We start from the raw sequence: 25,986 nt of genomic DNA on the forward strand, positions 1-25,986 counted from the left end.
TAACTTATTGCTCTTGGATTTTTGGTTGACTGTGAATACATTTTGGACACGCCCACACTTCACTAGTAACTAAGCCATTCTTTTATTTGTAGATAAATTGCAAAATGGCATACATTTTGTTTTTACCTTTTTAACATTTAGAAACCAAGGGAGTGCAAACTTTTGCACCATAAATCACATTAATCACAGTAACAGACAGTTGTATGCAATTTCTTATTACGTCATTTATTTTATATCAACAGCGTTGCTAATTTAGTGGTTGTGCGTTTGTGGAGTCTTTAATGTTTCATTTCTAAAAAAAAAAAAAATGACATGCGCTTTTTATCCATTTATAGTTACATTGGTACATCTGTGAAACATTAGGTCCTGCTCTTCCTCACAGTCTTTCCATCACCAGCCTCTCAAGCTGACACTGGAGACTCCTTCCATAGATGTTAAATAAAGTCTCGGAGAGAAAAGGAAAACTCCGCCATATCAACGCATGCACAGGTTTTTTTAATCCGTTTATGTGGAGCATCTGCGTGTACGTTTCCTGTGAATGAATGAGCTGTTACTATAGAAACGATACCGATAACAATTAATCACATTTAAACCCATTCTGACCAATCAGAATCCCGAATTCAACATTGCCATGGTATAATTTACTTGAACATATTTGTTTTTACGCATTTGTTGTGTCATGACAGTAAATTTGATTCCAGATTTGTTTCTCACTGATTCATTCGAGGGATATTTTTGTGTCTAATCTGAAGCTAATTTCTCAAAAATTCAGCCTGAGTTCATCCTCATCATGATTTGTTGTGCGTGTGCGCCGTGCTATTTAGTCCAGCCGCCAGTCGATCAGTATCTAAACTGGCTCTAAAGCACATCATCATGGGGCGTTTATCACATATTTATTGTTGTACAACATCCCTCAATGACACTCGGTAGCTCCTCTGACCCTTCAGCGACTGGGAGGAAATTAAGTATGCACAGACGCCGAGTGTATAACAGCAGCCGTGTTGATGAAATTCACGCTCAATCAAGTAGAGACGCGATGGCAACAGAGGCCCATTAATCATTTCCACCAATAGCACCTCGCAGTGTAATCTATAGCGTATAAATCTGCACCAATTCATAATTAAGCAGCACGGCTGTCAGTGGAATGCAGATAGGGTTGAGAGAAAGAGACGAGGACTCGAGATAACACGCTCCACGAGGAAGCTCGCAGAGGAACGCTTGCTGAATCTCAGGAAGCTGTCCCCCTTAAATGATTAAGCATCTTCCAGCTTTGTGTTTGACGCATCACACGAGTCCGAATCTGAATAACAATGAACTCTTTCTTTGCTCCATGTGCAGCATAAACATGAATTTGAATTCGTTAAATATCATGACCTTCAACACACAACCATGACTATACACAGCTGTGCAGCACTACCATGTGATGACTCGGGTATGTCACACATTTTATACATGAATCCCTTCTGGCTTTTGGCTTCTTTATAAACACCATAAATAAATACTACTAATTAAATATTAACAGGACAGCACCTTCTGACATGCCACAGAAATGCCTTTTCCTCTTAAAGACTCCCAAAGTTCCCTTCGTGTAGCGTTCGAGTGAGATATTAGGAGCCTGGAGCGGTGATCCTGAGACAAGATGAGACATGATCAACAATCTAAAGCAAAAAGATTTGCGTTTGTTTCATGATTAAATTCTTTAAAACAAATCGAATGCAAGATGAAGCTATTTTATTCAGGACAAGGAGGAGCAACATCTGAATAAACAGTTTAGGTAAGAAATATTAATCATGTTTCATAATATCACTAAAAAACTAACTGGCAATGCTACTGAAAACCAAGCCAAGCCTCAGTAATTTATTTTGGCTGTCCAGTCACAGTTTAGCAGCCGATAATTACTCCTGTTGCCTTGGCCACATGTTCTTTACTGATATTACAGCCACAGAGGCCACGCCTCCTTCTCTGTGATGGAGGCCACGCCTTCTCTACTAAGACTGACAGATACAAAGGCCATGACTCCTTTATTAAGACTGGCCAGTACAGAAGCCCTACTTCCTCCACTGGTACTGAAAAATACAGAGGCCACACCTCCTTTACTAAGAGTGACTGATACAAAGGCCACACCTCCTTTACTAAGAGTGACAGATACAAAGGCCACACCTCCTTTACTAAGAGTGACCGATACAAAGGCCACACCTCCTTTACTAAGAGTGACAGATACAAAGGCCACACCTCCTTTACTAAGAGTGACAGATACAATGGCCACACCTCCTTTACTAAGAGTGACAGATACAATGGCCACACCTCCTTTACTAAGAGTGACAGATACAATGGCCACACCTCCTTTACTAAGAGTGACAGATACAAAGGCCACACCTCCTTTACTAAGAGTGACAGATACAATGGCCACACCTCCTTTACTAAGAATGACAGATTTTGATAATGTTTTTAAATAATAATCCTTTGTAAAATAAAGAGCTGGGCATGTCATGTGACACTTTATTGATACAGCCACGCCCAGATTCATCCCATGATCAATCACCATACAATAAACATCAAGCCTTGAAACCTGTATTCACTATAAGACTCACCACAGATTAGCATGTTGCTAAGCTATGTGTTTTATTATTCAGGAGCTGTAAAGCACTTGATTCCGGTCGCACACCACTTGCCATGTCAAAGCAAGCGCAATCACGCAGTACTCTCACCACACACCCCGATCAGTGTCTCTCCTGGGATTACTGTTGACGTGACCTTCTCACCCGTACATATGTTCACCACGCACTGAGAGTCAGAGGGGCAGCACTCATACACCCCGAGCCGGCCCGGTGCCATCCTCTTAACCCCTGCAGTCAGGGGCGAGGGAGGCCAGAACGCTGCTCTGGCACCACGCCACACAGCCAAGGTCACCACAGTTCATCCAAGAACCGGAGAGGTCCTGACACGGCCATGTTCACTGACCCACACTCTTCTGCTCCGTTACACATCACACACAGGCACCAGGAGATTGAAGGTATGTGAGTCAGAACTTTTATCTGTTCATAGCTACGTCTCATCAATTGTTTTCTTCACAGCATCTTTTCTTAATGAGGCTATACCTCCTTCACTAAGACTAACCACAACAGAAGCCACGCCTCCTTTACTAAAACTGGCAGGCACAGCACCCACGCCACCTCCACTGGTTCCGAAAATACAAAAGCCACGCCTCCTTTACACATAATAATAGGCACCTCCTTTACTAAGACTGATACCCCTCCTTTATTAAGACTGACAAATACACAGGCTACGTCTCCTCCACTAATACTAACATTTACAAAGGCCACACCTCCTTTATTAAGACTGACAGATAAAGAGGCCAAACCTCCTTTACTAAGACAAACAGGCACAGAAGCCCATTTTCTTCATTAAGTCTGACAGATACAGAGGCCACACCTCCTTTACCTACAGCTACAGAGGCCACACCTCCTTTACCTACAGATACAGAGGCCACACCTCCTTTACCTACAGCTACAGAGGCCACACCTCCTTTACCTACAGATACAGAGGCCACACCTCCTTTACCTACAGATACAGAGGCCACACCTCCTTTACCTGCAGATTCAGAAGCCACACCTCCTTTACCTACAGATTCAGAAGCCACACCTCCTTTACCTGCAGATTCAGAAGCCACACCTCCTTTACTTAGAAATACAGAGGCCGCACCTCAATTACCTGCAGATTCAGAAGCCACACCTCCTTTACTTAGAAATACAGAAGCCACACCTCCTTTACCTGCAGATTCAGAAGCCACACCTCCTTTACCTACAGATTCAGAAGCCACACCTCCTTTACCTACAGATACAGAGGCCACACCTCCTTTACCTACAGATACAGAGGCCACACCTCCTTTACCTGCAGATTCAGAAGCCACACCTCCTTTACCTACAGATTCAGAAGCCACACCTCCTTTACCTGCAGATTCAGAAGCCACACCTCCTTTACTTAGAAATACAGAGGCCGCACCTCAATTACCTGCAGATTCAGAAGCCACACCTCCTTTACTTAGAAATACAGAGGCCACACCTCCTTTACCTGCAGATTCAGAAGCCACACCTCCTTTACCTACAGATTCAGAAGCCACACCTCCTTTACCTACAGATACAGAGGCCGCACCTCCTTTACCTACAGATTCAGAAGCCACACCTCCTTTACCTACAGATACAGAGGCCACACCTCCTTTACTTAGAAATACAGAGGCCGCACCTCAATTACTTACAGATATAAAACCACACCTCCTTTACTGATGGATACAGAGACCACACCTACTTTATGGACAGATACAGAGGCCTTGCCTCCTTTGTTTAAAAAAATTATTAGGAGTAAATTAATATTCCAAAGGGGAAAAATGAGATCTGGAAATTACAATTCTAACATTAAAATTTAATAGAAACAATAAAAGTACAAATTAGTATCTAGAGCAAATTTTTACGATGCAACACTGATAGCAAGATAGAGAGATATAGAGAGTGTGATGAGAGAGACAGAGAGAGAGAGAAAGAGACAGAGAGAGAGAGAAAGAGAGAGAGAGTTGTAATGAAGACCCTGTAAATCGTCTGCAGATGAAAGTGTCGTAACTTTTTGGTCTTTAGGCCTTTTAGTAGGCACAACACACACAAAGCATGAATACACACACAAACATGAATAAACTGGCTAATTAGCATGAGTTGGAGCACTACACAAGCCACACTCAGCTAAAGCCTGACAGCGACGCTAAACAAATACGACCTCTGAGTAATGCTACATGCTGCATCACAGCCGCAGGGTGTTTATAGTAAATTCCTGGAGTTAATCAGCGAAAACAGTGTAAACTAGCGCTAGCTAATCTCCGATAGTGTACTGAAATTTATTTTTCTTCTTTCATCTTTCATCTTTCATCTTTCATTCTCTCTCACCTCCTCAACTGTACATTCTGCTCAAACCAATCAGCTTCCAAAGCTTCAACCTTCACGCTAATACTGTCATAGAGCTCGTCATCTCATAGAGCGCTAACTAGCCGAGCCGAGTCTCAACTCCGTCCTATAGCTGCATTGCATTCTGAGTCCAACATTGTTTAGTTTTTTTTTTGCACCAACATCTCCACCACTTTCCACCTCGCCGCTGGATTTCTCATTAATATGACATCGAGCGTTGCCAGAAAATGAAAGAATGAGAGAGACAAGAAGCTCTTGCGCTTTTGATTTTAGAAGCTAACAGCAAAACCTGACCGTTATCACTTGTTTGTTGAAATTTCTTTCTTGTATTAAACATGATCGCAACTGTGCTAGCAATAATGATGTCCTCCAGTGACATCAGAGCTACACACCACCACTAACTTCTCACAGGAAGAATGAAAATGAACAACGCCAGCTGAGAAATTAGCAAATTAGCTAAACACAGCATGAGTTTCCCAATATAAGTATATTTAATATTTCATGTTTCAGGGCGGAGTTTTACTTTAAGACTGCATTCACATTTTTTTAAACTTCCAGCACACATTTTGTTTATAATTCTATATAATTCACGTGAGAGAATTTACACGTGTGCTTTTTAGACACGTTGTATTTCACACATTTTTCGTATGTAGTGCATGAGTGCATTTTTTATTCTCATATGCGATTCTTTTAAGATTAATTTATTTTTTCACGTGGTTTTCGCAGGTGGTAGGATGTGGTTTCATTATTCATGCGATCATATTGTTTACATGACGTCACGTGTTTACTTGAGTTCTCACGTGCAATTTCAGGGCAGCCCCGCCCTCCAGGGTTTTCGCAGGTTAATTACTGCTCTCTAAACTCACTGTAAACACTGTAACGGGGCTTTAATTACACACAGCGGCCGGATTTATTGTTGAAAATGATAAATCGTTATGAAAATGGCTGCTGTAATGTGTGTAATGTGTGTGTAAAGTGTGTCAGTGTGCAGTTTCCACAGCAGCGCACTCATTACTCATGTGTACACCAGAGCAACACAGTTCACTTCCATGAGAGATAGTCGGCCGATTCCGGACGTGCCCAGGGACACCGGGAATAGATTTCACTCTCACCACAGATTCTCTTTCTTCATTCTCTTTCTTTTTTCTTTTTTTTTAAAACAAACTTTACTTTTATTATAACTTGAAGATCTCTGAAGAATTCTGAGTGCTGAGAGTTAGAAAGCAGTACAAAGGAGTGCAAAAGTTTGTGCACCCTCAAAACAGAATGATGATTTGTAGCAACAAGCCGTTTCGTGTGTTAGATGGTTCGAACATGGATGTTAAGATTTTAAGCGAGGAATAAAACACTCCGTGTTGTGCGGTCATGGACAAATAATCAACCACAGCGTGGTGTGGTGTGATGACTCAACAGACTCAATGAACTCTATGTTCCTATAGCAACATGTCGTGAAGTGTTTTATTCCTCTTACACTACAGCAATAAGCCAAAGAATTTGTTATTTCTTTATTAAAGAACGATACTTTTATCCGTTTATAGTTACGGTTAATGTTGTGTAACGTCCATAAAATGAGTTAGTTCCTGTTCTCACTTGCAGCTGTAAAGGGTTGTTCCCTCATCAGCCTCTCCTTTTTCTCTCTCGAAGTTAATAAGACAAAAAGAAATGTCAGAAACTGCAAAAGCGTAAACTGACACTGGAGACTCCTTCCGTAAATGTTACAGAAAAGCTCACCATGTGAACGATTATAGAGGTCTGCGCTACTGTCAGAGCTGCTGTTATAGAAAATGAATCAACATCTTCCGACCAATCAGAATTGAGATTTCAACAGCATTGCATAAATTGTAAGTCATATTCAGCCCTATTTATTTATTTATTTATTTATTTATTTATTTATTGATTTGCTGCAATACAGGTGTACAATTTCCTTTTTCAACCAGAAAAAAAACTGTAATAATAATAATAATAATAACAATAATAATAAAAATAATAATACTAATGTAAAAAATAATAAACAATACAAATAAATAAATAAAACAAAAAGACCAATTGACACGTACCTGTGTAGAGTGTACACTTTATACTGCTTGTGCAAAGTTTTTAATTACATTTTGAATACATGTAATTGATGATGGCATTTCAATCATGTCGGGTTGTCAAAACAAAACTCATCAACATTTGTGTGTGTGTGTGTGTGTGTGTGTGTGTGTGTGAGAAAATAACTCAGTGTACAGTCGTGTTGTAAGGGTTTGACACACCTGCTGGGTGCAAGGACTTGATGTCAAAACATAAGATGCAGACTCTTGGCGGTGATGTTGATGACAGGATTCACACACGTGAGGGAAAAAAGCGTCTATTTCAGCGTTATGGGTGTGAAGCAGCCATCTTTAAATCAGACTCGCTAATAACGGATGTGTGTGTGACACTGTGCTGTGTCTGCTTTCGCTTTTTCACCAGCCGAACTAATGGGCCGATCCATCTCTCCTAACACACACACACACACACACACACCTATACGCACACACACACACACACACACGCGCACACACTCTACAGTGCGCTCACACAGAGCCCCATTCTTTTTTATTTTGTCTTCCCTGTGTGTCTGTGTGTTATTTCTCTGTCTGTACAGGAAGTGGCAGTTTTGCCCCGAGCGTTTCCTTTGTCTTCCTGGGGTTACAACCTCTTCTGAAGGACTCGTGAGCTTTTTTCCTGATCAGCACAAACCCCCCCACACTCCTCTCTCGCTCAGACGCTGACAGATCCACCTTCGACAGCCTTTTTTCAACAGACGGCCATGTTGCTGATGCGTCCTGCTTCCTTCCTCCTCCGTCTGGATTTCGTCTCTAGTCTCAGGCTCGAGTCTCGAGTCTCTTGTCATTTCAGATGTGATTAAGAATGAAGCCGTGATTGAATTCTGGACTGTGATTGGTCAAAATGTGTTGATTCATTTTCTAGAACAGCAGCACTGACAGGTCGTGGGCTTCGTTCTATCGTATTCAGGTTATCGTTTCTATAGTAACAGCTCATTCACAGGGACGTGTACGGTGGACGCACCGCATAAAAAAAACTAATCCTCGACCGAGACATTTATGTAACATTTATAGAAGGAGTCTCCAGTTCCAGAACTGTATCTCTTTTCTAACAGACAAGTTTACACATGACAATCTGTGGTTTTTTTTGTCTTATTAACTTCAAGAAACAGAAAAAAGAGGCTGCTGAGGGAACGACTGCTTGTTTAAGTCAGAGCAAGAACTAACTTGTTACACAGATGTTCCTCAACATTAAAAGTAACAATAAATGGATAAAAAGTACCACATGCTGTTCTTTTTTTGTAATAAATTAAAAGTTGGGATTGTTGGAAAATCACTGTGGTGTAGGAGGAATAAAACAGCAACTCTACTCCATTTCCAGGACACTCGCTGGGTTTATGCTTCCTGTCAGTTCCTCATAAACCCAAACAAAGACATATTGTGTGCATGTGTGTGTGTTTTATTGCCGCCACCCACAGCGCGACAGTTCTTGTGTGTACACAAGTCACAAGCGAGTAAAAGCCGCTTCCCAACAGGCCCAAATTGGACAAGATTAGCGTTTGGCAGCTGAGTGAACGTACATCCATTTTTGCATTTAAATAGAGATCTTCCTGGCTTGTTGTGTGGCATTAGGGATTATCCACAGACGCTGCTAATCAGCTCGGCTCTTTCCACGAGTCACTACTTTTTTTTTTCTTTCTTTCAGTGCCTGTTTGACATTATTACAATCGTCCTCGTGTCCTCACATGCGCCAGCTCTTAAAATGTCAGCAGAGACTGAAAGGCCAAGGTGGTGTTGATTTGGGACGAAGCCAGATGGAAAACAAATCCAATTGGGGATTTTTTTCTTTTGTTTCTTTGTGTGTGTGTGTGTGTGTATGTGTGTATATGTGTGTATATGTGTGGATTCCCACCCACAGCTTCATCGGACCTGATGCTTGGCCCGACCGTGGGCATGTTACCAGGGCAACCGGTGGGTTCGAAGAGCTACCCGAGGGAAAAGTGTGCCACATGAGTGGGCAGCGTTTCGGTGTGGAACAGAAGGAAAGGGTTGTGACTGGCAGCCACCCGAGCCCACCGGCCCTCGAGATCAAAGCATGTGCGTGTGTGTGTGTGTGTGTGTGTGTGGGATGGTGGATGGGAGGGTTATCAGAGCAAAGAAGAAGAAAGTTCAGCAGTAGTACAGCGTAGGCAGAAGGAATGAGATTTGTGACAGAATTTGGACTAAAAGAAGGCCATGGTGCTGATGAAGCCCGCAAGGGGAGGTGAGCAAAGCAGGAATCCAGGATCACCTCACAGCCTGAAGGCATCTCCGTACAAAACATAGAGGAGAGAAGGGCAGGAATCGGGCACTACAGCCCGAGGGCATCTCCTTACGAGGCATTTGGGAGCCACACAGAGCGATGTCCTGCTGCTCTATTGCAGCCGGCCCTGCAGGCATCCCTCTCTCACCGCCGGTGATCTATTGTAATGCTAAATGCTAATGTCAACAGCCAGATAGATTATGGCCTTAACGAGATGAAAGGTGTTATTCATAAAAAGACCTTTCAGAACACTTACGACACGCCAAAAAAAAAAAAAAAAAAATCCAAGACCTTTAACCCTTTCAACTCCAGGCCTTCCACAGCGTTACTGAGTAACAGTCGCTCTGATGAATAAGTGAACACTAATTTGAAAATGAAAGCGGTTAATATTATCCATTTTGGTTTATCTTGAATCAGGGACATTGTTGATAAAAGCTATTTCTAGCCATTTTACTGACTTCAAGCTTAAAACAGTCATTCTACTGGTAGATCCTTTTCAGCATATCCATTTAATAATCTTATATTTGGTTTATTCAAGATATTTTGTAGGACATAATTCAAGAAATGATACATTTTTTACTTAAAAGACAAACAGATCAGGTTGATACAGTTATGTTTTCCATCAGGAGATGTTTATTTGACATTTATTGAAGGAGTCTCCAGTGTCAGAGCTTTGTAACAGTCAGAGGTAAAGCTATACATTTTCTGACATCTTCAGAGGAGTTTACACTCAACAATAAATGGATAAAAAAAATATCTATTTTTCAATAACTAATTAAAAATGGAATCGTTGCCAAATTGCTGTGGTATTAGAGGACATGCTTTAGGTTGGTAACAGTAACTCTGCTTCATCGTGCCACCCTGTCGTTGATTATTTTCCTACAACAACACCACACACAGAGTGTAAGCGTAATAAAGTGTGGCTATGAATTACGTGTTATGAAGCGCTGACACTGGAGACTCCTTCCATCCTTCCATAAACATTAAATAACCATTACAGAAAACGTTGCCATATCACTAATTATGCACAGTTTTTAACTGCAGTTTTTAACTCATCCGCCGCCGTACAAGCCCCCGCGAACGCTCCGTTACTATAGAAACGATAACGTATTAATATAATTCGTCACTATGAAATCATCAGAATTCAGCATTTATAATGTATGAAAGAACTGTAGCAGTCGTCGATTACACAGCCATTTTAAAACCTGATATTGCTGCAACATGACCACAGATCTTACACACACCACACAGAGAAGGTATGAGTGTGTGTGAGAGTGGAACTCGGAGTGTATGGTTCAGTGGGTGCTTTATTCAGTGCGCTGATGAATAAAGTATTGCCATATGGAGATCCTCCCTCGGTATCTGTGGCCCTCTGTTCCTGTCAGAGTCTCCTCAGGCCATGAAAAGCGGCTTTATTCCCTGCTGGACCGGGCTAAACCCACAGGGAGGGTCTCTCTCTCTCTCGCTCTCTCTCTCTCTCTCTCTCGCTCTCTCTCTCGCTCTCTTTCTGAGTGTGTGTGTGTGTGTGTGTGTGTGTGTGTGTGGGGCTCATATCTGCCAGCACTCGAAGTGCACAGTTTCTCCACTATTATAAATCACTAATCTTTTCAGCATGACCGAGTCCATTCAGCCACCTACTGAAGAAAATTACACATATCGCGCGGCTCTCGCGAATGCGGCTCTTACGAACGGTAATAACACGTAAAAGCCTGACAGCTTGCCGTCATTATTTTCACACCCTTCTCTCTCTCTGCAGTAGATCTGTGCACTCAATCCACGCCAGGAGATGGACTCCTAATGAAAAGTGTGCTCTCTCTCTTTCTCTTTCTCTTTCTCTTTCTCTCTCTCTCTCTCTCTCTCTTCTGTTTCTTTCTTTCCAGCTGTTTCCAAAGACCGTCCTCCTTATAAAGGGCTTGTCAACAACAATGGGGATGAAAAAAAAAGTTAAATAAATAAATAAATCAGCTCTTTTGTCATGAGCTGGTCTGCATTAGCTAAAGTGCCCTCGTTTGACAGGCGGTATAAATCGCGCCATCGCTTTTGTGTTTTGTGTTGTCGAAAAATCGACTGGATAATTGCTAGGCTAAAGCGACGATCTCGGTCTATAACGATACGTCAGACTTTTTTTCTTTCTCAAACTGCACCAGGGAAACGAATATAGCTCTGGTCAATTCAAATAAATTCCCTTCAGAATTAAATATCAAGGTCAGTTTTTTTTTTTCCTTTTCTGAATGTACCTCTTCAATGTGCCTTTGAATAAAGCAGATTGAGTAGAAAGTAGAAAAGATGGCACCACGAAGCCATGAAGCGTTTCACTTTTTTTTTCCTTTTCTTTTTCTTTTGTTCAGCCGACTCTTTAGTACGAGAAACGTTTTTCAAAGCGAGCTTCCTGAAAGCGCCATAGCGCTAAGTGCATCGTAAACAGCGTCTTTAGATCATTTTTAAAGTAGCAGCTCTTTCTTTCTTCACTTCATACTGAATATAACAAGCTGTCTGTGTTGCTGTTTGAAATCCTAAAGTGCTTCGTAATATCAAACATAAAATTCTAGTATACTCGTTTATACAATGAATAATTTAACACATACAGTCCCCTCTGAAAGTATTGAAACAGCAAGGCCAATTCTTTTGTTTTCGCTATGGGCTGAAGATCTTTAGGTTTGAGATCAAAAGATGAGCATAAGACAATAGACCAGAATTTCAGCTTTTATTTCCTGATATTTACATCTAGATGTATTAAACAACTTAGAACATGGCACCTTTTGTTTGAATCCACCCATTTGTTCAAGAGATCAAAAATATTGGAACATGTGATTGACAGGTGTACGTTTTGGCCCAGGTGTGCCCTGTTAAATTGATTGTTTAAACAATTAATTTCTCTGAATGCCTACTCTTGGTTTGAGCCCTAGGTTTCACCTGTGAAGACTCCATTTGTTGTTAAAAAGGATAAACTAACATGAAGACTAGAGAGCTGCCTATAGGAGAAAAGCAAGCCATTTTGAAGCTGAGAAAAGAGAGAAAACCTACCAGAGCCATTCCACTACAACAATCTGGAATGTGTTGAAAAAGAAAGAAACCTCTGGTGTACTAACAACCAGATATCAAACAGGTCAGCCAAGGAAAATTACAGCAGTTGACAACAGAAACATTGTGAGAGCTGTGAAGAAAAACCCAAAAACAACAGTCAGTGACATCACCAACAACCTCCACATGGCAGGGCTGAAAATATCACAATCCACCAGTAGAAGAAGACATCAAGAGCAGACATATAAAGACCATACCACAAGATGGGAAACCACTCATCAGCAGTAAGAAAGGTCTGATATGAATTTACAAAGAAATACAGAGATGAGCCACAAAAGTTCTGAAACCTAGATTAACCTCTCCCAAAGTGATGGAAAGGCCAAAGTGTGGAGAAAGAAAGGATCTGCTCATGATCCAAAACATACAAGCTCACTGGTCAAACATGGTGGAGGTAGTGTCATGGCTTGGGCTTGCATGGCTGCTTCTGGAACAGACTGACTAATCTTTATTGATGATGGAACGTGTGATGTTAGCAGCAGAATGAATTCAAATGTCTACAGAAACATTCTGTCTGCCAATTAACAGAGAAATGCATCCAAACTAATTGGGAGGAACTTCATCATGCAATAAGACAACGAGCCAAAACACACTGCCAACACAACAAATCACTTCATCAGTGGAAAAAGTGGAAGGTTTTCGACTGGCCAAGTCGATCAGCGGACTTTAACCCACGTGAACAGCATTTCACCTCCTGAAGCGGACACTGAAGGGAGAAACGCATGAAACTAACAACCACTGAAAGAAGCTGCGCTACAAGCCTGGAAAAGCATCACAAAGGAAGAATGCAACACTTTGGTGATGTCAGTGGATCGCCGGCTTGATGCAGTTATTGTAAGCAAGAGATATGCAACCAAATATGTAGTGTTATTTACTTTAAGACTATCTGCTCCAATACTTTTGCTCATCTAAAAATTGGGTGGTCTGGCACAAAAGGTGCCATGTTCTAAGCTGTTTAACACATCTAGATATAAATGTCAGGAAATGAAAGCTGAAATTCCGATTTTTATCTCAAACCCAAAGGTCTTCAGTGTATAGAAAAAAAAAACAGAAGAATTGGCCTTGCTGTTCCAATACTTTCGGAGAGGACTGTATAACACTAAAAAAAAGTGTTATTGAGTCCAGAGGTTCATAAACCTTCTTTTCCACAAACCACTGATTGGTTCAGTTTATAAAACGATTCAAGCATTCCAAGGTTGTGCATATTGAAAAGATTTCTCTTTTTTTCACTTCATCACTCGATCGCTTCATTTTAAACTAAAATCAGATGAGCAGACGAATATGTTTATAATTACATGAGGAATAGATCATCCTGTGTCGTGCTGTTATAGGAAAATAATCAGTGATCAGGTGGTGTTATGAAGCAGAGTTAGTGTTTATTCCAAGACAAGAAAGGTTTATCTTCCTATAACAGCATATCCTGCAGTCTTTTATTCCTCACATATGACAGCAAATTTTCAACTTATTATAGAAAGACGTACTGTACTTTTTATCCACTTGTAGTTACATTTAATGTTGTGGAACATCCATGCAACAAGTTTTCTCTTTTTTTCTCTCTCTCTTAATGAGTTAATGAGGAAAAAACAAAAAAAACACACAACTTGTCAAATCAAATCACTAAGAAGCACAGACTCCTCTGTCAGATGACACTGGAGACTCCTTCCGAAAATACCGAAAAGGTCACCGGATCAACGATTACACACATTTTTTGTGGAGCAAGTCTTTGTGAATGAGTTGTTACTATAGAAACAATAATGTATTAGAAGTACTGAGAGTGCTGCTGGTATAGAAAATAAATCAACTCCTTCTGACCAATCAGATTCAAGAACTCAGCAGTGCTGTGGTATCGAAATATGAGGTAGTTTAAGAAGCAAAGTCATATGTGCAATGCGTGGTTTTTTTTTTTTTTTTTTTTTTGGATTATGGAAGTTTAATTCCTTTTATCTGAAAGAATTATAACAGATTATTTTATCAAGTCTTTCCGAATCGAGACCAAAAGTCCGCCTGTATTCTTCACACGGCCGTGCTGAGGTCACTCATTAATCTTTAAGATTCATTGAGTCGAGCCTTTTTTCGCTTCCAGAACCTCTACAAAAGCCTCCTTCATGACCCTGAGAAAGGTTCCCCCGGCTCAGGAACCCCAAAAATAGCTTCACCTGGAGTTTTTTCTTTCTTTTTTTTCCCTTTTAAGTGCAATGGTATTGAAGTGAATCCGTATCTCTGGCACAGGTACAGAGGGAATGCATTTGCACAGCCGGATGTTACTGGAAATGTTCTGTTCTGCTAATGTGTGTCACTGAAAGCCTGTGGGAAAGTTGGCGAAGTGAGAGTGAGAGTCCCTTGGGTCAACACACACACACACACACACACACACACACACACACACACACACACATGAAATACTTCACACAAGACTTTCCCTGCTGTATTAGCTAGCTGACGGTGAATTAACACCTCGGATGACATCTGTATCAGGTGCACTTCATTAAAAACAACTTATTTGCCAGGAAATTGATGTGGCACGTTGCGTAGACACATTGTAAGCTGCTATTTTCGTGTTATTGTCCCACGTAGCAATAAGTGGCGCTTCGGCGTTTTATAATTGTATTCTGCAATCTTTTCACCTAAACCCTCTTATGGAGGTATAATTGTTCTGCAGAGATTAAATGAAATGCAAATGCTCTCCGCTTTTCAGAATCAATTTACTACAGAGTGGTTTAATTCTCACTCATAAATCCCTGGATAACATCGCTTTAAACCTTGTTAATAGTCTTACTATCTGGAGTGCGCGCTGCGATAGCGTCGTGAATTAGAATGAGCGACTGCGAGACGAGTATAATTTCAGAAATTAATGGGTGCTGATTCCATTTGCTAAATTACATTTTTTTTTCTCAATAAGAGACAAAGGGATTATGCTATTATTGGCAAAATGGTATTTACCTCTCCACTAAGGTCGACGAGAGTATGTGTAATTTTGTCTATGAGGGAAAATGATTTTGAAATAAAACAGCCATTAAAACAGACACGTTTACCCAACATGAGCATTGTGCAAGTGTCTGTGTGTGAGTGGCTGTGTGTGAGTGGCTGTGTGTGAGTGTGTGTGTGAGAGTGACGTGTGTGAGTGTCTGTGTGTGAGTGATGTGTGTGCTAGTGTCTGTGTGTGTGCATGTGTGAGTGTCTGTGTGAGAGTGATGTGTGTGCAGGTGTGTGTGAGTGTCTGTGTGAGAGTGATGTGTGTGCAGGTGTGCGTGAGTGATGTGTGTGCAGGTGTGTGAGAGTGATGTGTGTGCAGGTGTGAGAGTGGTGTGTGTGTGAGCGTCTGTGTGAGAGTGATGTGTGTGCAAGTGTGTGTGAGTGTCTGTGTGAGAGTGATGTGTGTGCAAGTGTGTGTGAGTGTCTGTGTGAGAGTGATGTGTGTGCAGGTGTGTGTGAGTGTCTGTGTGAGAATGATGTGTGTGCAAGTGTGTGTGTGTGTGTGTATGTGTGAGAGTGATGTGTGAGTGTCTGTGCGCGAGTGTGTGTTTGTGAGTGTATGTGTGTGTGCATGTGCTAGTGTCTGTGTGAGAGTGATGTGTGTGCAGGTGTGTGTGAGTGTCTGTGAGAGTGATGTGTGTGCAGGTGTGTGTGAGTGTCTGTGTGAGAGTGATGTGTGTGCAGGTGTGTGTGAGTGTCTGTGAGAGTGATGTGTGTGCAGGTGTGTGAGAGTGATGTGTGTGAGTGTCTGTGTGAGAGTGATGTGTGTGCAGGTGTGTGAGAGTGATGTGTGTGAGTGTCTGTGTGAGAGTGATGTGTGTGCAGGTGTGTGTGAGCGTCTGTGTGAGAATGATGTGTGTGAGTGTCTGTGCGTGTGTATGTGTGAGAGTGATGTGTGTGCAGGTGTGTGTGAGTGTCTGTGTGAGAATGATGTGTGTGCAAGTGTGTGTGTGTGTGTGTGTGTGTATGTGTGAGAGTGATGTGTGAGTGTCTGTGCGCGAGTGTGTGTTTGTGAGTGTATGTGAGTGTATGTGTGTGACAAGACAAACTACTTTTATAAAATAAAATAAAACTCCAGCAAAAAAAAAAAAAAGTTTCAGATTAAGGTTAGGATTAGATTTAGGTGTAACATAGCATCAATTAGCTGCATTAATCATGATGTCATTGGAAGGTCCTCGCAAGGATAGCCAGACAAATGTGTGTGTGTGTGTGTGTGTGTGTGTGTGTGTGTGTGTGATGAGTTGACGGAGCACTGCGTTAGGGAACATATGGTGTGATCGTACTGCTTTTCCCTCAGGGGTTTTATCTTCCGCAGCAGGCCACAGGGATCGTGGATCAACAATCTGAGAGCGTCATCATTATTTCATAAGCAAAAAAAAACGTGTTTAGCCACTTTAGTGATTTCTGTTCAAGATGTCGCTTCAGTTTTGATGTTAGAACATGATCAGCGTGGTACTGGATGCAGCATGATGATATTCAGTTGTTATGTTTTTATACCACAGCACTGTTGAATTCTGGATTCTGATTGGTCAGAAGGGGTTAATTATGCACACAATAATGAACATGGACACACAAAATGACTTTATTTAAAAAATAAACCCAAAATAGGAGTGATTAGAAGTTATTCAGCACAGTATCAGATTCTTCGTGATCATCTGGGCAAACCAAGCAAACGAACAAATCAGTGAATGAAGCTTTTAAGGCAAGGTGTGTTTCCTTAAAATGAAATGAAAGGATAAGAAAATGTAATAGTAAAAATGAGTAAAATAGAATACAGAAAATAGAGCCAGTTAAAATGAGATTAAAATACATGTTAAAAGTAGAATTCTGAAAATAAAGTGCAGCAGGAGTAAAGTGCAGGTCTTAGAGGTGACACAAGAAAACAGAAATGTTTTTAAGCTAGATTTTAAAATGACTACATATGAGGCACATTTTTGATCTTCTGCGAGTTCCAGTTGTGTTTAGCATAAAAGCTAAATGCTGCTTTGATTCTAGGCACTAAAGACTCAAAGAACGATTGCTAACTAAAATTCGAATAGAGAATAGTTTATAATAGTCATAATTTATAAAGCCGACACACAATAGTCACAAGCTCTGAGTGTAGATAAATAATTCTGTGTCATCACGTAACCCAAACCTCTAAAGGAAATCATTTGACTCTTTAGAGGTTTCAGATATAACACGCTCATGTTAAACAAAGCAACATCACAGCAACATTCAGTCGAAGAAATAATTACAAATACACACAAACACACGAACAAGTCTTCTTTTGTGCAAGTTCGACTATGATTTTTTTTTCCTCTGGCACATCAGACAGTGTGAACGGTAAGTGTCAGGAAAACTTTCTGTTCCATCCCACACCCGATCTCAGTTAGCACCTTCCCCTCGCTGCTTGTTGTTTCCTCATCCAGGTTCAGTCTAGACTCTAGACTCTAGACTCGCAGGTTTATCACACATCTGTGCAGGTGTGAGGTGAAACTCTGAGCCAGTGCCCTAAATTCCCCGTTTCTCAGAGTACGATGTTTCCCAGTTGAGGCTTTATGTTGAGGAACGTGATTCTGGGTCACTGATGACTTCCGTGTCCTAAATATTTAACTCCTAACCATTGTACTTATGTCCTCTTAAATCTCCAAGCACGTTTTGTATTAAGCCTCATAGTTAGTAGTAATTAATTAATCGCATCATCCATTTAAATCCAAGAAATGTTTTCATACGGAGAACATCAGAGAAGATAGCATCTTAATCAAAGACATCTCGAGGACAGAATTTTTTAAAACCCTGCTAATCGTGTTTTCTTTCTCTGATTTTTTTTTTTGTGTGTGTGTTTGTGTATAAATGCGGTGGTCTAGACGTTATTGAAAAACACCGCCTCGAACTCTTTTATTTAAGACAAATCTGGCAACCTCAAAGGTATCAACTACATGCAGGTGATTTTGAATAATCCCAGTGAAAAGCCCAGAAAGTCTACTTAAGCAGGTGCGCAAACCGACTCGGAATACCAGAAACTTTCCTCACATAAGTCACCAATGCTGAATACAACCCGATATAAATAAATAATAAAATTATTTTCTACAAAAAGCACCAAAACAAAACCTGTATTCTTTTTCAACACATCTCTCTTCTTTACTTTATTGGCACTTGTCAAAAAATACAGGAAACATGTCCTGTCCATCTTGTAGTGCTCTGATTTTAGAGTAAGCCTTAATCATGATTGTAAGTGTGTGTGTGTGTGTGTGTGTGTGTGTGTGTGTGTGTGCACGTGTGAGACTCATGATTAGAGCCTTGCTACATTTAACAATGTTGCCTAGCAATAGTCACTTCCCTTTTGCATAAAGTTTAGAAATTTGGTACTTTTTTTCCCACTCTCATCATGTGCTTCACACCACACACACACACACACACACACACACACACACACACACACACACAAACAAAACAAAACAAAATAAAATAAATACTACAAGTAAAAGAACACAGCGTGTACAAGCAGTTGCTTATGTTACTTATCAATGTACCGAGGGTTAATCTGTAAAATCTTATCAGATGTAACAGTGAATCTCAGGCACGCGTCATGTCTGAATTCATTCCCTGTACAGCAGACATTTTGTAGTGTCCAAAATACAGTGGACACATTATTTTCCCTGGATATTGCACATTATTTTCACGAATCAATACCATAATATGGCGATTTCTTTCACAGAGATTTGAATATAGCATACATATTATCCTTAGCATTGGCCCTAGTGTTCCAGTTTCAGCTTTTGTAGCGTCTGTACATTTCATTAGAAACATTTCCATCCTCGTGTTGTATTGAGACGACCTCGATCCAGACAGAAGGGGCTTCTGGCTCTTTCACCACAGCATCTTAATCAGAGACCATGCATATCTCAAGGGCTGAATTATGAACGGATAAAATTAGGAATTGATCTGTAAGCATAGCAGATGAGCCCTCGGTCAGCTTATCCTTCAAACCAGGGACATGTTACTGAATGAACAAAAACATTGGTTTTATTTTTATTGATAACATTGCAGACAGTACATCCCACACACATATTACAATTTCATGCACTCGATTTATTATTTCGTGGCATCATTGTGAAAGTTGAGTGCAACGTTCTGCCTGTGAATGATCATAAATATGAAAAAAGCACAATAATAGGATGCGCTGGATCAAGTGCTATTTTTATAAGCTGCGAAATAATGAGTATGAAAGCCATTTTGTTAAATTAATCCAAATTTCTAGTGATTAAAATAATCACAATCACCTACAATAACAATGCGTAGCTATTTCATTCAGAGAGCACACACAATATAGCGTTTGCATTAGCATTTGCTAATTGCAAGTTCAGCCTCTGTAGCCTCTATAGATTTCATTAGACACATTTCAGTCCTCGTGCTCCATTGAAACAACCTCGATCCAGACAGGAGCTCCTTTTTTTCCCCCTCTCTGAAATATCCCAGGGTTCCAGTGGCTGATTGACGAGAAAAGGAAGGATGACATGAGGCAATGCGGCATATCCGGCCTAATCTTCCGGGTGATGATCCTATTGGAGGGAAGGGGAAACAGAGAGAAAAGGCATTCTCTTTCCTCCCTCATGCTTGCAGACTTTCTATCAAACGTAATGTGTTTTTTCTCTCTCTCTACCGCTATTCCCCCTCTCCCCCTGATTGTTAACCTCGGCTGGGGGAGGAATGCTGTCGAGGATGGCATCCTGTACAATTCCACTAAGCAAAATCCATCGGGGTTCTCTGTGATGTTATCTGCGGCGGCTTTTGAAGGAGCTTCACAGGCGAAGCCGCAGCAATCCAAGGATTAAAAGTGACTTTCGGTTCCATTAATAACGTGCGTGAATGGCTAATGTGGCTTGTTTGTTTGTTTAAGCGAGTTGGCGTTAATGTGCTCCTTTTCGGTGTTTAGTTCTCAGTTCAACATCATAGCTTTGACATTTTTTTTTTCAATGCAACCAGTTTTAAATGATTAAAGAAGCTGAAAAAAACTTGTACGTTCTTTGAAGGTCTGAATCCCTGAACAGTGAAAGCGACTTGCAGACACAGTAAATAGCATCATGGCCTCTGGTAATTGGCTCGTTACTAAAAAGAAAAGGCATAAAAAAGGATCGGTTTAACCATGTGAACTGCGCGATGCCTGAGCTGCCAAGGATTTCCTTTAAATCCGGCAGCCATTCTATTTATCTAAACTGTTTTGAAAAGTGAAGATTTTTAGATTGCCTAATGTTGCATCAAGTGTTTAGATTGCTTACCGTTGCATCAAGTTGTTAGATTGCATAACATTTGTGTCAAACTTGTCAAACGTAGCATCTCTTGTAGGAGTGAGTCATGACAACTGCATTCACGTTGTGATCTTGAAGATGTTACGCCATTCGGCCACACCGCGTCATTATTTCTACCAACTGCTGGACGATTTCTCAGCATTTAAACTCGCTTCATGAGAAAAATGTGTCAGGATTCAGTAGAGGATAGTTGTTGTCACAGAGCAGAGTTCCCCCTCTGTACGGAAATGTTTTTTTCCGGTTTAAGTCTTCAGGTCCCACTAGTCCACTAAAGCCTGGTTTATACTTCATTAGAAGTGTTTGTAAGATCTTCAGAAAGCCTTAAAGTCACTGGGTCTCTAACACTGGAATTCAAATTCCGGACAGATTTACTAATATTTCCTTAACATTGATTTTCTTCATACTCATGTGCGTATGTTGATACAATCAGCCGTAAAATTAGCAAGCATGTTTGTGGCACTTTTGATATACATGTAGCCATACCCAAGATACACCAAAAATTCCCCCAAAAAAGCACTAAATCTACCAGTAATGCAGCTCAGCCACTGCAGCGCATCGGCTACAACAGACACACGCTAACTCCTCCTCTTTTTATAGGGTGCCATTACTATTGTCATAATTGAATGTCTAGTTCTTTTTTTAGAATCACTTTCTCTCAAGTCCTTAATTTGAAGCAACTGAGTTTGAGAAAATGTTCATTATATTCGTGTCTAAGTCAGTCAGTGAGTCAATCAGTCAGTCATTCACTGAGTCAGTAGGTCAGTGAGTCAATCAGTGAGTCAATCAGTGAGTCAGTAGGTCAGTGAGTCAATCAGTGAATCAGTCAGTGAGTGAGTCAGTCAGTCTGTGAGTCATTCAGTCAGTCTGTGAGTCAGTCAGTCACTGAATCAGTCAGTCATTCACTGAGTCAGTAGGTCAGTAAGTCAGTTAGTCAATCAGTGAATCATACAGTGAGTCATTAAGTGATTTATTCAGTCAGTCAGTCGTGAGTCAGTTAGTGAGTTTGTCAGTCAGTGCGTCAGTCACTGAGTCGGTCAGTCATTCAATGAGTCAGTTCGTGAGTCTGTAAGGGCTCGTTACAGGATGAATTTCATGTTGAGAATCCTCTGGTGATTTTTATATGACATCAGATGGACTTTTATTGCTACTACAAATGGCATGGTGAATATTTTACTATTTCTGCATCAATACTGCATGTGCTGTAAGCTGTTTATTTCGAAAAACAGATTCTGGCCCTGTTTCTAAATCTGCTAATAATCTCCAATAAGAGGAAGATACAGAACAGAGTAAATAAGAATGGTTTATTCATGAGACACAGCATCTAAACAGGACATTAGTAGAACGGCCATGACCAGACGCAGCTAATGTGTGCACGAGTGTGTAAAGGCGGAGGTTCACGGTGTGTGTGATGCGTCTCAACTGGGCCAAGTTTTTCATATAACAAAAGCGATGACTTTGAGCTGTCAGCGCCTTTTTCCTGCATTTAACTCCCCAGGTGTGCGTTACTATTGGACGCCCTCGCTCTGTCTGTGTGTGTGTGTGTGTGTGTGTGTGTGTGTGTGTAACTGCCTCGTAGCCTTCCTCTAGCTTCCAATTCCCCATTCGTCTTTGTGAATAGTCTGGTGTTGCTGTGAGTAAAAAAAAAAAAGCACATTTTACAAAACCTTGAACTGCTGACAGGTTCTGAGTCAATCTGAAATCTCAGCTTTTGTCCCGAGGAAGGTCTGACAGCTTAGAATTTTTTTTTATTTTATTTTTTTTGTTTTTTGCATTTCACCGGCTTACATTTCAAGTCTTTTGTATTACAAAACATTTTGTAAAACATTTTGTTTTGTATTGAAACACACCAAGCTAAACAAGAGTTCAAGATGTTCGATAATGTGTCACTTTTCCAAAGAGACACGATGTGAAGATTTATATATATTTATTTATTTATTTATTTTTTTTTTTTTTAAGGACTGCATGCCTGAAGCAGGAATGTGAAAGGCAAGCTAATAAAAGTAATTGAGCGCAGGAATGCACTGAAACTGGAACACATAGTCATACAGTCAGTTTCCTTTACACTTGGTGTTTGCTAAAGAAAAAAGACTTGTCTCTTAAATATATTGGCACCCTGCGGATCGTGTAGAGCTGTGGAGTGCATTTTGGAAACTATAGCAACAGGCAACTAAGATACAGGAAATAGTTCGTGATTGTAACATCTAGAAGGAACATTTCCCCTCCAGACCACCAGAGGGCGCACCGCTGAATTTTCAACCACTCCGTTGTTTACTCCACTCACTTCCTGTTTGTTCAGCATAAAAAGCACATGGACGGAGTTCTGAATCTCTTGGTTAGCTATTGTGTGTATGACCTTGTCTTGTTTAATTCATTACCTCCTTTTGCCTTGCCCTATTGTTTGATGCAGTCTCTGATTTTGGTATCTTGACCTTGCCCTGGTTTTTGATTACGTGCTGGATTGTGTGTTGGATTGTGTTTTGGTGCTGACCCTGACTGTTTAGACCCTGCCCTATCCGTTAATAAACTTCCTGCAAATGGACCTGTACTCTTCCTCACTGAGCCCTTTGTTACAGCGAGGTCCTTGCATGGAGGCTGTATATTTTTATATAATCTTGATATAATATTGATATCATAATAAACGATGTTGTAATATGCTTTTCTGAGATATCATCAGTACTGTGATATCTTTTTTTTATGTTTTAAATAATTATAAACTGACTGGAAGCAGCTGATGTGTGATAATATTTTTAATAAATGAAGTTGTTCGTTAAATTTGTAAATTTATGAAATGTTCTTTTTTTAAACGCAACACTATTATATTGTGATATGACACACACAGCATGCACCCTAAATTTTTTTTTTTTTAATAACTGATTTTGTGGTGGGGGGGATGCATTTTGAGTTCTGGCTGCTTTTACAAAGTGATGAAGTGAAATGCAGGGACAATCGGTGCAAATCCACAGCGGTCCCTTTTGCACATACAGAGACAGACCACAGATATCTGGCCGAGAGTGTGTGTGTGTGTGTTGAGTGAAATTGATCGTGATGTCCATTCAGGGTCCTGCTTCTGGCCAATTTAAGCAAGTGATCAATACATCTCGCCATATCTATTGATGCAACACGACTTGCAAAAATGATGAAAAATGAAAAACGCAATTTTCGCCAGACACGTTCTCGTGCTAAAATATCCCGACCGAAACTCCCGAGCAGGAAAAAGGGAAGCGTGTTTGCGCCGTGGTTTAACAGGAGGACACAGACGCTGCGATACAGGAGGGAAGTCGCTGCTGTTATCTTGGCTTAACACAGAAAACCTCTGCTGCGCTTTCATCGTTCTTTCGCTCCCCAGCCTCCGTCTCTTATCTCAACACGAGGAGCTGGAGCAGGCGAGAGAACATGGCCTGGTGTGTCCTTTTATCAAACACTTCTCAGGTAAAAAGCAGAGGAGTCAAGCAAAGAGAGCTTTTTGATATCACGCAGGACTGCGCAAGCTCGACCGAGATCTGATTTATTATTTTTTTTCCTCTATGATAAAATGATTAGGTATTCTTATACTGCCGTGTTGTATCTCATCACCCTGATAGCATCTCTGTCTTCTGTCAGCAGGTATTGATGCACTCACAACTTTTTAAGCCAATTTCCCGAAAGTTGGCCAAAGAAAATATGTGTGAAGGCCCGGGAAAATCCATTGGACATCATTGCAGGAAACAAAATCGAGTTTTGACTAATATTGGCTTTTTCTTTGATATGTCTGCTTTATTATTTTGATTTCTCAGATTACCTCAGACTTTTGGGTTGCCGCTCTATCTGGAACATTGCAGAAGAACCTGCCTGTTTTCTTTCAGGTCCACATCACAGACTCAGCATGCTGTGTTCCACATTATCAACCCCAACACCTGACCCAACAGACTAATCCCAGCAACAGGCTTGGAAAATTATCCCTCTAGCCTCTCGTGAAATCTCTGACCAGATGTACGAGTTCTCGCGTCCTGAACAGCGAGCAGTGTTGACTAGCCCGCTAAAGGTTTCCTAGCTACTGTATATCTGTAGCAAATGCTTTTCCTCCATCTTCAGGTGAAATGATATGATACACATCTCAATACATAGTGTACGATACGATACAAAAACAATACACTTGATCAAGTGATGGTTGGATAAACACTTTTTAGTTCACTACTGATCCCATATGATTCAGTTCAGCACTGATCTGATTTGATTCAGCACCGATACAATTCGATTCAGCACTGGTACGATTTGATTCAAAACCGATATCATTCAATTCACCACTGATACGATTCGATTCAGCACTGATACGATTCAATTCAGCACTGATATGATTCGATTCAACACTGATACGATTCAATTCAGCACTGATACCATTTGATTCAACACTGATATGATTCGATTCAACACTGATATGATTCGATTCAACACTGATACGATTCGATTCAACACTGATACGATTCGATTCAGCACTGATATGATTCGATTCAGCACTGATACAATTTGATTCAAAACCGATACGATTCAATTCATCACTGATACGATTCCATTCAGCACTGATATGATTCGCTTCAGCACTGATATGATTCGATTCAACACTGATACGATTCGATTCAGCACTGGTACGATTCAATTCAACACTAATACGATACAGTTCAGCACTGATACGATTTGATTCATCATCGATACGATTCAATTCAGCAACGATACGATACAGTTCAGCACTGATACGATTTCATTCATCACAGATTCCTCACATTTCAATCCAATATGATTCAGTTCAATTCAATTTAACATGCACTGTTGTATCCTACAGAGCAACAATTTCAAAATATTTCTTCGTTTCTTCATTTGCTAAAATGCTCAGAGTTGTTTATCAGAGTTTCAGTGTGCCTATCGTCTAAACCCAACATTTTCTGTAACGTTATAGGAGCGCACATCCTTGCAAATACAGTTACCGATTGCTTCATTTAGTTGTTGCATCTTTAGCTGCAGGCTCCGGTCATTTCCCCATGAGGCGTTTGTTGACATGTAGCGAGGTTTGTGTTGCTGCGAGCGTATTTTATTGTGGTGTTGGTTTTTTTGTTTTCTTGAATCCAAAGCAGCTCCTAAGTTTTATTTTAATACTTTAGAGTCTCAGGTTTGAACTGTTTTCCTTTTCGATTCGAAGTGGATCCATAAGCAGCCATGGCGGCCATTTCAGAGACTGTTAGATGGATTTTGCGATTCAAATTCAGGTTTTTTTTCTTTCACCTCTACTAAAGAGACATCGTTTGAAATAAGAACAGGTGGTTAAAAAAAATACAGTAATTAAAAATGCATATAGTGCTTGTTAGTGCACTGATGTTGATGCTAAATCTTTC

Source organism: Pangasianodon hypophthalmus, chromosome 21, assembly GCF_027358585.1.
Source record: "Pangasianodon hypophthalmus isolate fPanHyp1 chromosome 21, fPanHyp1.pri, whole genome shotgun sequence".
Classification (NCBI taxonomy): Eukaryota; Metazoa; Chordata; class Actinopteri; order Siluriformes; family Pangasiidae; genus Pangasianodon; species Pangasianodon hypophthalmus.